Here is a 13265-nt window from a genome sequence, read left to right as displayed (position 1 = left end):
CTTCCCCCATCAGGGATTCACCATTTCAATAGTAATTCACTGATGGGTCTTCTTAATTAGTTGGAGTTGCTGATCTATTTGGCAGTAGACAGCTATGATCTGTGTGGTTTCTACTGGCCTGTGACAGCTGCAACTTAAAGCAATGCTGGGGTCTTCCTACCACTTTCTAGGGATTCTTATAGGCTATTCAAGGGTTTAAGAGAACTGAGGTCAAAAATGATCCATTAGTATACAGAAGAGGGAAGCTGGGACTCCACTGTTTATTTCAGAGCAATTACATCACTCACTTTAGCTCAGCTCCCACAATATCATGTGAATCAGTGGATGAAGCAATAAGTGTGACCAAACTGTCACAGGTCCCCTGCCATTTACACAGGTCTGGTCCTATGAAGTTTTAGCACCTATGCTGCTGACTCATGGGAACACATCATAAAGTCTTCCTGCTAAATTGTTTTTTCCAAGGGTTCCATATAACTAAAAGCTGGAAAAGAAAGGACTTTTTATTTGAAAGATATTAAAGCATGAAGGGACATGTGGGGTAAGAGTGCAGAGCATAGCTCACTAGGGGTTAAACTACAATAAGGCTTAAACAAATAACATTAGAACATAAAATATAATTACCAGATCATCATAAGAAGCAATTTGTAACAATGAACTCTTCAGGGAGGCCTGTTTTCTCTTTGCCCTGAGAAAGCCCCAGGTGTTTGTTCTCAGGGACCAAACCCACAAATTATAAAAGGCTTTGGAAAACTAAGGAGCCAGTAGGCTCAAGCACTTCGGTTTTATTAACATTGTCCTCTAACCTACCTCCCCCAACCCCACCAGCCAAGGCTAACTAGACTCAGAAGTGTGTCAAATTCTAATATTCTCTTTTGCTCTGGATAGATGTCTACTGCGTTTTAGAAGCTATATGCATGGCGGCCATGTCTCTGGTAGCTACCAGTTCACTGACCGTGATCTGTGATCTGACCCTTTACTATCAGCATATAAGCCCTCAGCCTCCAGGATTTTCATGGCTATTCCGGGTCTATATGTTATGTCCTTGAGTTCAGTATTATACAGAAGATCTAATTCAGCAGACTGTCTGCCTCCTGCTCCTTAATTAGCCCCCAAGAGGCTTTTCTTGAAAGTCCTTTTGGATCATTTTGAAAGGAGCATTTCCTGTACATAAAGCTCCCTCCCCATAGTAGACATAGCTTAAAGCTTGCCTTACTCACCCTATACACAGCCCGCTAAAGCCCCTGATAATGAAAACGTGGTGCTAGAAGGATCAAGGGTGAAATAATTTCTCTCTTTAGGTCTTTATTTACTCAGCAGTGGTTATTTGGCCACCCATTCTTTAACTCAATGAAAAGGCTATAGTGATCAAGTTATTTCAGTTCCTAGAGGACTTACAGGCAAGAGCAGTGGTTCTTAAGTTTCATCATACATATAAACCACCTGGGGGGATTTTTAAAAATCAGACACTGAAGCTCTATAACTCAGAGATAATTATTCCAGTGGTGTGGAACACGGCCCAAGAATCTGCATATTTTTTTTTTGGAGAGATTTTCGCTATAGGGTGCGTGCGCTTGCCAGACAGACAGAGAGAGACATAGAAACAGAAAGCGAGAAATCACCCCCCAGGGGGGATGGTCACGCCGCAATCCCTTCTCCTCTGTTCTCCTCTTGGGATCTTGGGCATGCACGCACATGCGCCCGGCGTGAGTTTTAAGCCACCAGGTCCGGGACATGAATCGCAGTCGACTACGTGGGACTCCAGCAACATAGCCATTACGCTAACTGCTGGTTCCCAAGAATCTGCATTTTTGATAAGCACTTCAGAGAGCTGATGCGGGACTCTCTTGAGATGCTTTAGAGAAACATTACTCTTTAAGAGAGATACTTCAAATTTATAACACCACCGCCCTCCTACCCCACAGAGACATAGTTCTAGAAACCTATAGGTAAAATCTATAGATTTGTTTTTTCTTGAAAAAAATTTAAGTCCATGTTCTATCTGTACTTGTTATTCCTATCAAGATGCTCCAATTGTTTTATACACTTCTACCTCTTTTTCTTTTGTCATAGGAGTGAGTCTAATTTTAAAGATGGAAAGAAGTTTTAAAACTATGTCTTGATCTGACACACATTACATAGTAAGTTGGCAGCAAAGTCAGGTCTTTAGCCAGTAGACTCTCCACCTTTGCAACATCACAAAGCAGCGTTCTCTTACACATTCAGAAACTGCAATGTCTCTGCCCAGCTCCTGTGTACGTTGATTACTAGGCGATGCATACATCAGAAGCAATTTGACTTTTTCATTCACCACGCCAGAGCCAGAGCTTAAGGAAAGGTCTCCAGATCATGATGCTGCTGCCTGAAACCGCTATTCCGGGGGAGGAAGGTGTAGAAGCTCTGTAACTCAGAGATAATTATTCCACTGGTGCACAATGAGGCCCAAGAATCAGTGTTTTTGATGGAGTAAGTCTCCTTGTCTGCCCATCCTTTCACTCTGTTCAATTCATGTACAATAAACTTCATGCTTATGTCATTTTTTGTACCCAATAGATATAATTTTCTTACAATATTTTCTTCTCAAATTATTTAATTTAGTTTAATTTATTATTATTTTGAGTAGAGAGCTTCAGAGAGAAAGAAAGACAGAGAGACAGAGAGGGAAAGTGAGAAAGCAAGCTGCCAGGTCCAGGACTTGAACCGTGGTCAGCCATGTGAGAATCCAGAATCTTAACCACACCACCTGCCAGCTCCCAAAGTTGTTCTTGATAAGTGAAATTTTTATGTCCCTGCAATCAAAGACTCTCTTACACCTTTGTAGGTCTATTCATGTGCAGACAGGAGTCGAAGCTGTAACAAGTTCTTCATATCATCTATTTGCGTGTAATGTCCTATCTTCATATGCTGTTTAGTTTCTTTAAGATAAAAAGAATGACTCTAGCAGGGCCATGTAGTTGAGGGAATTCCATATGGAGGCGATTACATCTTCATCCATCCTCTGTTTCATCTCCTCCAGGTCCATCTTTGGGGTGAGGCCTTTGATCTGGATCATAGCATCTATGCTTCACTGGCTTCCAGCCCTGCACTCTGCTCTCGTAGGTGGCTGCCACATGCCAAGAACTCACCCCACTTATATCTATTCTTATTGCCCTCTGGGCCCATCTCCTTCTGACCTTTTCTTTTATTATCCTTATTTCCTTTTGGAATAATATTCAGGACATGATGTCATCTGTCTACTTGGAGTAACAATAGCTTCTTCCTATATGTGATTGTCTAAATCCATTCATCTCCAGTGTGGAGCTTGTGGATTCTCTGATGTTAAATGAAGTATGCTGGTGTGATGGCTCCACTTGTTATCGATATTACACACACAGTAGGTGGTAGGTGTATATATAAAATAGATAAGCATTTTGAAAATACATTTACCATCATTCCTTATCCTTCAACCCTGCCTACCACTTTCAATATTATATGATGCTATATCAAAGCAATTTCTAATGAAAACTGTGAGGATTTATTTGCTGGCTCTCTTCCCAGATAGGGAACTGCTTTGTAGGTGGCCATGTCAAACTCCTGTCAGGGATCCTAACTCTGGAGAGAAGTGAGGAGAAAATTTCTAAGCATTCAATTCTATGTAACCTCAACCTGTAAGACAAGGTAACAGTAAAATCACAAAGAACACCAAGATTCTACTGGGCTCCAGCTTCTCTTATTTCAAGCTCTGTAAATACTTTCTTGTTAATGATTCCTTTGAGCTGGGGGCCAGACTGTGGCACAGTGGTAAAACACAATGCTCTTTAAGGATGACCCACAGGAGGAGGTCTCTGGTTCAATTCTGCAGACCTTGCTGAATACCACAGGCCTATGTTTGCCCATGATCTGGATCTGGCTATTGTCTGAGGGTGAATCCCTGTTAGAGATGCTCACTCTCTTTCTTTTCCTCTCTCGTTCTGTCTCAAACTCTCTCACTCATAGAAGAAATAAATAAACTTAAAATAATTTGCTTTGGCCTTACTAAAGTATCAGCATCCTCAAAGCTGAAAACAGTGTAATTTTGGGGGGCATAAATTATGACCTTGAGGAGAATTGATAAGTTTTTAATGCAATGTAATAAGTGAGATTTTATAATCTACAGACCTTCCTCCAGATCTTTTCCCATTATTAGTGCTTGGCCTAGGATAAATTCTGTGACTTTTTTTTTTTTGGAGAGGTTTTCACTATAGGGCACATGCACTCGCCAGACAGACAGAGAGAGACATAGAGACAGAAAGCGAGAAATCACCCCCCAGGAGGGATGGTCATGTCACAATCCCTTCTCCTCCATTCTCCTCTCGGGATCTTGGGCATGCACACACACATGCCCAGCGTGAGTTTTAAGCCACTGGGTCTGGGACGCGAACTGCAGTTGACTACATGGGCGTCCAGCGACATAGCCATTACACTAACTGCTGGTTCCCAATTCTGTGACTTTTAAAAAATCATTTTATTTGACTTTATTTATTACTAATATTATCTTTAAATTTGACTAGAGAGATACAGAGAGAGAGAAAAAGAAAGAAGTGAGAAACCAAGCCACCAGGTCCAAGACTCAAACTACACTCAGCCATGTGGGAGTCCAGAGCCCTTAACCACCATGCTACCTGCTGGTCCCTTGTGAGAACTCTCTTAGCCTTAGTTTCTTCAGCTATAAAATGGAGATAATAACAGTGCCTCCTTCAAAGGTATGTTGTAATAAATAAATGAGAAAAGACAAAGTGCTTAGCATAGCATGGGCCCATAAAAAGCATTCATTAAAAGTTATGTTATTATTATCAATCTTGAGAACATCTATATCTTCCTTAGTATCAGAACTCTAAGGAAAATAAATAAAACTCCTTATTAAGAATATCGGCAAGCAAATGGATAAGGATTTATGGGGGGAGGGATGGCTCCATAAATGTATGGTAGAAGTTTTCCATCGCTTTTCTTTCCAGAAGAAAGGAAAAAAAAAATTAATTTCCAGGGCAAGACCAAATGAAATGTAGTTTGGGTAAAATAACTGGACCAAGAAAGATTCATTTTAGACCAGATATTATTCTGGCTCCATTAAACTGAAATTGAAGAAAGAAAGAAAAGAAATCCCTTAAAGATGATTTTTTAAAAAAATGTTTAAGCCAGAATGAGCTGCCTCTTATTAACAGCAAAAGAGGCTCCTTAAATACAGCTATTTGGTTTACTGGATGGTTTTCTACCCAAGTCTCATCAAAATTATATACATGGAATTATAACAAAATTTTGGACATGACTTTTAACTCTGGATCTTGCCTTTTTCAACCCCTGAGCCCAAATGATTCCTACAAGTGGCATTATGTTTCTTATAGCCAGATTTTGTGGTTGTTGGCTCACAAATCAATTTCTCATACTATATAAATATATAAATTTATATAAAGTTTCTTTTTTCTTTCTTCCATGACCTAAATCATGGTCACACATGTGTCAGACATATTCAGAGAGGCCTCCAGATATGAATCTGCAACCTTCCCATGTGGGTCAGCCTTACAGAGTATTGGGTTACCACTGAACCAACATCTGGTTCCACTCAGATATGGTTGTATTTAATTATTATCACTATCATGTGAATATTTTTTCCACTTCACAGACTAGAATAAATGAGCTTAAGCAAGTGAAATAGTTTGTATTTCATAGACAATCTGTGGCATAACTGGGACTCAAATATTTTGACTTTAATGTTAATTCTCTTACTGTATGTCTTCATGGTAATCCTGGTTAGTGTGAAAAGAACTATAAAGCCTTGGTTGAAAAAAGTTGGTTAAAATAATTTTGTCTGTGACTTGAGACCCTACCTCTACTGGTTCTTGTGCGTTACCCTAAACAAAGGCTTCCAATATTTGACTTAATGCATCTTATCACTCATGTTTAATAAGTCACTAAATCTTGTACACCTTTCCTTGGAAACATCAAACCCATACCCCTTACCTATATCCACTGCCAGTTTCTTGAGTCAGCTCAAATAATCTGATCTCTCTGACCAAGGATCTATTGGTATACATCCACTGAAAAGACACTATCAATTATTTTCAGAATCAGAACTTTAACTATGCAACTTTACTTCTTCAGAACCTACAGTCCATACTCACTGCTACCTCTAAACCATCAAATAAAAGTCCATGTCACGTGTTAATCTCCTTCCCCACTTAGCATCCAACTTAAGTGTTCTGGCCTTATCTCTCATTCTCTTCAGCATTCATCTTACACTTACAGTCCCCAGCTCACTCTCAGAGTCAACATGGAATGAGAAGAGAAGAAATTCAATGGTCTAATTCTAGAACTATTAATGTGTAGATGTCAATTGGAAAAAAGGAATCGACCAGTACCAGCAGATGGCGTAATGGTTATGTCGCTGGACTCCCATGTAGTTAACCTATACCTATAGTTCCAGTCCCAGATCTGGTGGCTTAAACTCATGCCCAAGATCCCGCGAGGAGAGTGGAGGAGAAGGGATTGCAGTGTGGCCATCCCCCCTCGGGGGTGATTTCTCACCTTCTGTCTCTCTGTCTCTCTCTCTCTGTCTTTCTGGTGAGTGCATGCACCCTATAGCAAAACATATCAAAAAAAAAAAAAAAAAAGAAAGAAAAAGAAAAAAGGAATCTACCAATGGTACTGAAATAAAACAACCTCAGTGGTAAAATGCCCTGCATTAGTTAAGGACAATGTGGAGGGATGTTTTTAGAAAAGATCTGAATATAGCTGAACTGTTCTTGGAAACATGATATGAACTCAGAGGATACAAAGGAATAGAGAACAGAAAAACAGGATGGTTAAGGTGCTAGACTCCTGCATAGAAGACAGCAGTTCGAGTCCCGAACCTGGTGGCTTGCTTTCTCCCTTCCTCTCTTTCTCTTCTCTCTCTCTAGTGAGCACATGTGCCCTATAGAAAATTTAAAATAATAGTGATAAATAATATTAAATAAGTAATTCTTTAAAAAGAAGAAAGTAAAAAGGAGCACTAGAACAGACAGCTCAGTAGATCTCAGGGACAGGGAAGAAATAAGAGAAATGTCACTGGATCTCACCTTAACACTAAAGTCTGGTTGCAATCTGACTAAGATTCCCATACATCAATTATCCTCAGCAAGTGATTTATTCATTCGGCGATTACCTGAATGCTTAACATAATCATAAGTAGTACTCTTAAGCAATAGTAATCTAGAAATTAATAAGGAAAAGGAAAAAAATAAAGAAGAAATATTTAAACTCCACAGTCTTGTATTCAAGGAGCCCATGTCCAATTGTTTGAGATGGACAAGTAAAGAAAATGGAAAAATGCAAACACAAGATGTTGGGAATAGATAGAACCTTGAGAGATTCAATACGTTTTCTTCTTCACTTTTTAAAAATTAAAAAAAAAAAATTGCCAGAGGGCATATATACTTGCCAGAGAAAGAGAAAGCAACCTTCCATAGAGCACAGTCAGACCACAATCACTTTTTCCTTTATTTCTTCCTCCTTTTGGGACTTTGGCCACACGGCCACATGTGCCCACCGTAGTTTTCAAGCCACCAGATCTGGTATTCAAACAGTGGGGTCAGCCATGTGGGATCCAACCCACAAGTCAGCCCAAAGTTTTCTTCTTATGGGTGATGATGTAAAGCTGATTTAGGAAGCTTTAGACTAAATTAAAATCTTGGGTTTTAAAAGAGTTTGACTGGCTCACATGTAGTAAGTATCCTAATTACTAGGTCATCTGGAAAGTCATGATCTTTCTTTCTTTCTTTCTTTCTTTCTTTCTTTCTTTCTTTCTTCTTTCTTTCTTTCTTTCTTTTTTTTTTTTTTAGAGAGAGAGAGAGAGAAATGTTTGCTATAGGGTACGTGCTCTTGCCAGAAAGACAGAGATTAACAGAAAGACAAAAAGTGAGAAATCACCTCCAGGGGGATGGCCATACCACAACTCCGTCTTCTTCATTCTCCTCTCTGGATATTGGGCATGCATGCACACATACCCAATGTGAATTTTAAGTCACTGAGTCTGGGCCTCAAACTGTGGCCAACTACATGGGAGTCCAGTGATGAAACCATCACACCATCTGCTGGTCACCTCCTATGTTTTTCTATGCAAAAATGTGTTATGACTTTCCCAACAATCCAATATACAGTCCACTGTGCCTGGCTTATCTCATTTAGCACAGTATTTTTAAGGTTCACTTGTATTGTAGTATATATCAGAACTTCACTCTTTTTCATTGACATATTATATCCTGCTATATAGATATGTCACATTTTGATTATACATTCATCAACTGATAAACATTTGTATTGTTTCCACTTTGGGTTATTATGGATAAATGTTGCTGTGAACATTCTTGGGCAATGTTTTATGTGACCATATATTTTTGTTTCTCTTGGGTATGTACCTAGTAGAATTACTTGTATCTTTATGCTTACCAGTTTTAAATTATTCAAAATATAGGTCATTATAAACACAGTCTAGATAGAATTTCCACTGGTTTGCTATAGTTAATTACTTTCTTAAAAGGATTTTGATTGTGAAAAGAGGAAGTTCAACTTGTAGTTCTTTTTCTTTTTTTAAAAAATTTCTTATAGGACACATGTTCTTGTGGGATAGAAACAGAAAGGAAGAAAAAGAGGGAAAGTGAGAAGGTAACTCTTATGGAAGATGACCATGTTGCAATCACTTCTCCTCTAGGAATTTTTGGGAACAAACAGACACACACCCCGTGTGTTTTTCCAAGCCACCAGGTCTGGGACTTGAACTGCACAGTCTTGTGGGATCCACTTACCTTAACCACCATGCCACTTGACTGGTTCATCAACCTGTAATTCTTTTTACCAATTTCTAATATTTAGCTCAATTATTCAAGGACCCAAGGATACACACACACACACACACACATGCACACACATACATACATACACACATGTTTACATACATGCATATTCACCAGAAATATCAGCAAGAAATTTAGACACAGTGTAGCTCAAATAGAGAGAATAGAGAAAATACATATAGTAAGTATAGCATCTATATGTGTGTGTGTGTGTGTATACACATACATGTAAACATATATGGAGAGAGTATGTATAAATACATAGAGGAAGAAAGGGAAAATATACCCTCCCTAGCCCCACCCAAGTCTGGCCCTTTGGTAACCCTTTTGAAGCAATATTTCTCTGACTCAGAATCACATCACAATTTACATCTGCCAAACTAAACCCATGGTTTTTTGCTGGGAAGCATCTGCATTCAAATGAAGCCTTCCTTAGCAGCTTTTTAAGAAAAGAATAAAACAAGACAAAAATAATGCATAAATATTTGCTTTGCATTTCTGTAACTGAACTACAGAGTTATTTAGGTGCTTTTTGTTGACCAAGGGAAAAATTTGCCCTAAAAGAGCAAGTCTCCTTCTCTTATAAATCATAAAACTATCTCAGCTCTTTCAAGGTTTAGAAATAATTTAATAACTTACTCTCTGAATAAGGGTGTTTCCTGCTTCTAAAGAGCTATACCTCTTTGGATTAACATTTAATTTCACAGTAACATTACAATTTGTTTAGGTAAATTTAAAGTTAAACTGATTTTTCAGCTCAAACATATTGTAAAAATGCTAAAACAATAAGTTTTGCTGAATAGACTTCAAGTCAAATATAGTGCCCCAGAGAACTAAATTGCACTAAAAGCAATTGACACATAGGAGAACATAATAAAAAATTGCATGTGATTAAACCATTCCTGGCACCCAAAACTAAATACTCTTTATCTTCTTCTTCTTTTTTTTTTTTTTTTTTTTTTTTTTTTAAGAGATTTTTGCTATAGGATGTTTGGGCTTGCTGGAGAGCCGGAAAGCAAGAAACCACCCCCAGAGGGGATGGCCACGCTTCAGTCCTTCCCCTCCAGTCAGGCTTTTGGGCACACACACACACACACACACACACACACACACACACTTGGCATGAGTTTCAAGCCACCGGGTCCAGGAGTCAAACGGCTGTCTACTATGTGGGAGTGACGTCACCATTACACCATCTGCTAGTCCCTTCCATCTTTTTTTCACTCCACAATTTCCTCCCTATTGAGGATTCAGAGATTCTGCCTTTGAAATCATGGCCTAGTCCTATACTTCTCTTCAGCTTTCTTTGTAGAGTCTTTTCCACACAGTACATGCTCTTCCAGCCATTTAAGATGTTAAGGTAACTTTACCATATTGGAGCAAAACAGGAGGTAGAAAAGTTATAAATAATAAAGCCCCAGGGAAGGTTAACTGTTTAGTCTTGTATTTAAAAGGCTTTGCACTTGCATGCCTCTCGCATGTCCCAACTCACCCCTTTAATTTCCCCATCATCCTTGTATTCCTCGGGACCTGTTAGCTGTAGCACCAGTGCCCTCCTCCAGGCTTTGCTCAGCATTGCTCTCCTCATATCCATATGAACAGGGCCCACATTGGCTCCCTGACATTATGGTCAACAGGCATCTCTTCCCACCAGAAATTTTCCTTAGGACTGAAAAATACAAGTTTGAAAATGACTAAATGACTTAAGGATCTTTAAGGTGTTTTGCTCAGAGATAGAGATTTGTGGAGGGAAAAAATAAAAGAATATTTACTTCACAGCAATGATTTTCTAGAGACAGGAAGTCGATTTTAAACATAAGTCCCAAAGTCATAGCCTCAAATTTCTTAAATGTTATTGGGTAGATGCCATCTGATCTCGGTGATTTATCTGCATTTAGCTCATCAAACAGGCTTTGGGTCAGCATCCATCTTGAGCTGCCAACTCTTCTTTCCTTCTTTCCAGTCAGATGATTGATCCTCCTCTTTGAATCTGCCACAACCACAGATTTCTTTTCCAACCCAAATCTCTAAGAAATTCCTGGGTAGGACAGAATTCTGTATCAGGACCAAGTTCAGAACCAGAACCTGGTCAGTCTATTCTTAGTCTACTGTCCTTTGTCTGTCTGGTTTCTTTAACCAATAACTAACCTGTTCCTCTCCTGGGTTCTTCACAACTGCTTGCCTGGATTTCTGGTTATGATCCATTTAACTCACAAGCTATCATTAGCCTTTCCTTTCAGAACAGGGTCTAGCTTTCCATAGCGTCTAACTGCTGCCCATTCTGTTGCCTTTTGGTCTGTGTACTATCCTGTGGACTCTGCTTTGTCCTTCTGGTCTTAATATCTTGCTTTTCCCTTAAGTTCTACTCCTGCTCTTGATGCCAGTGGGACCCAGAGTATTTATCCCTATTATATCACGTATCTGACCCTCTGCTCTGCATTAAAAGATACATGACCAAGATGAACTTAATTCTATTCCCTTCTCTACTCCTTTTTCATTTCAACAAAATCCATATAGCATACTGAACAGTGAGATAGAGAATAAAATAGAAAAAAGAATTATCATAGGCAGCATTTTAAAATGATGATTTGAAAATTGTCAGTGAATCTGTGTAATGAACCATCATTTGATTAAAAGGTAGAGCTTCTCTAAATCTAACATAACTTAAATTCACTGAATTAAGTAAATTCAAATACTATTTTTAAAAGGGAAATATCTCAGGGCGGATGGAAGAAATGTAATTTAAGTCTATCACTGCCTAACATTTGAATATTAATAAATTGACTGATTTTAAAGGCATTAGTATGCCTAGTTTTACATATAAAGTTGTATTGGATGTACTATCAGATGAAGAATTAGAAATGAGGCATTTACTCCATATTATTCAATATAGTTGCCCAATCCAGATGTTAAACTAAATACTGAATTTGGGTTTCAAAATTATATTATTAGTCAAGTATGTAGACTATCATAAAATGCAATAACAAAGATTTCTTTAGTGCCAAGAACTGCATTGAAAGCTTTTACATGCATTTGCTACTTTAAGTCCTAAAACTAACTATATTAATTAGGGATTATTATTATTATTATTATTGTCATTTTAGAGATAGAAACATTGATGACCTCATAAATTAATTATCTCCTCCAAGGTCATCCGTTAAAAGCTAAATTAGAGATTTTAATCCAGGCTACCTGACTTCAAAGCCATTGCAATTACTACTAAGTATATCTGTGAGAAAATTCTGATGGCTTCCTTTTATTATTCATATCCCTGCATTGTGTATTTTGGCCTTAGTGTGAAGGAAAACTGTTTTGATCTATTTGGGCTGTGATGCTGATGTCAAAAGGAGCAAAAGGTTGTCAGTGAGCATGTTCTTAAAAAGTAAATGCTATACAAATAAGTCTTTTTCTGATGTATTTATTCCCCAGTATCTGCACTGAACCAGCGCTGGGAAGAAAAGAAGGGGATTAATTACCTGGACATTGTTTTGGACTTTAGAAGAAACTCGTCATCTAAGATATATCCAAGATAGTCATAGTCTATAAGGTGGACAATGCAAAATTTCATATTTTGAAATAACATTTCTTAGCATGCTTCATGATAATTCCATCATGTATGTTTAGTATGCATGGTCATGTATTTTTCTCAGTTGAATTGCTCATAGTAGACACTCTATTTCCTTTGATAGTTCTTGCCCTTCTGATTTGCTCATCTTTCCTTTTCCTGTTTACCTGTCCATCTTGCCCATCAGTCTCTCAGACACCACCCAGCCCCCACCCTCACTATGTTCTCTCCCTTGCATACTTTTCAGGTTAAATGTATTTTTTTCTTGCTTTCTTTCTCTCTGAGTTTTCTCCTCAACATAAATTCAGCAAATAAATGGATACAGTTACTTACAAATTAAATTAATTTCATTCTAAAAATCCACTTTTTAAATGAACTCAACTGTCGCTTTGTTCCTTGGCTATTTCTGACCTTGCTGCTCACCTGTTGCACTGCCTTACCGTTTTGTTACCCAGATTGCTCTCTGTTCATCACATTCACCAGTCCTGGAGTGGCTAAGGCACCCCATCTACAGCAGTAGGTTCACCTGCATCCCACCTGCTGCTCCAAAAGTCCTGTTTGTCTATCCCTCTAGCCATCTTACATGTACCCCTAAAGTGATGCTCCCAGCCCCTCTGGCCTTTCTTCTCTAGTTGTCTCCCATTCCCTGTCTTCTGGAGGAGAGCACGGACAGATGAGATCCATTTACAGTCCCTCCACGTTTTCTCTGCAGATCACAGGCATGATTTGTTTCCAAAAATTCAAGGGATAGAGAGTGGCTTTTGAATGTGGCTGCCTAAGGAGGACCATATGCCTGACATACGTCCAAAGGAAAGGGTCCTAACCCCTGACCTCTTAGGCCCTTCTTCTAGATTTTG

General features: G+C 38.7%; 1 pseudogene; it reads right to left on the bottom strand.

The window, feature by feature from the left end:
• Positions 1-2894: 2894 nt before the first annotated feature.
• LOC102488486 (mitochondrial import receptor subunit TOM5 homolog pseudogene) lies at positions 2895-3049 on the bottom strand (annotated as a pseudogene).
• Between the last annotated feature and the right edge of the window lie 10216 nt (positions 3050-13265).

This window comes from Tupaia chinensis, unplaced genomic scaffold, assembly GCF_000334495.1.
Source record: "Tupaia chinensis unplaced genomic scaffold, TupChi_1.0 Scaffold139218_1, whole genome shotgun sequence".
Taxonomy (NCBI): domain Eukaryota; kingdom Metazoa; phylum Chordata; class Mammalia; order Scandentia; family Tupaiidae; genus Tupaia; species Tupaia belangeri.
Note: the sequence above shows the minus strand (reverse complement) of the source record. Positions and strands in the feature narration are given on the sequence as shown.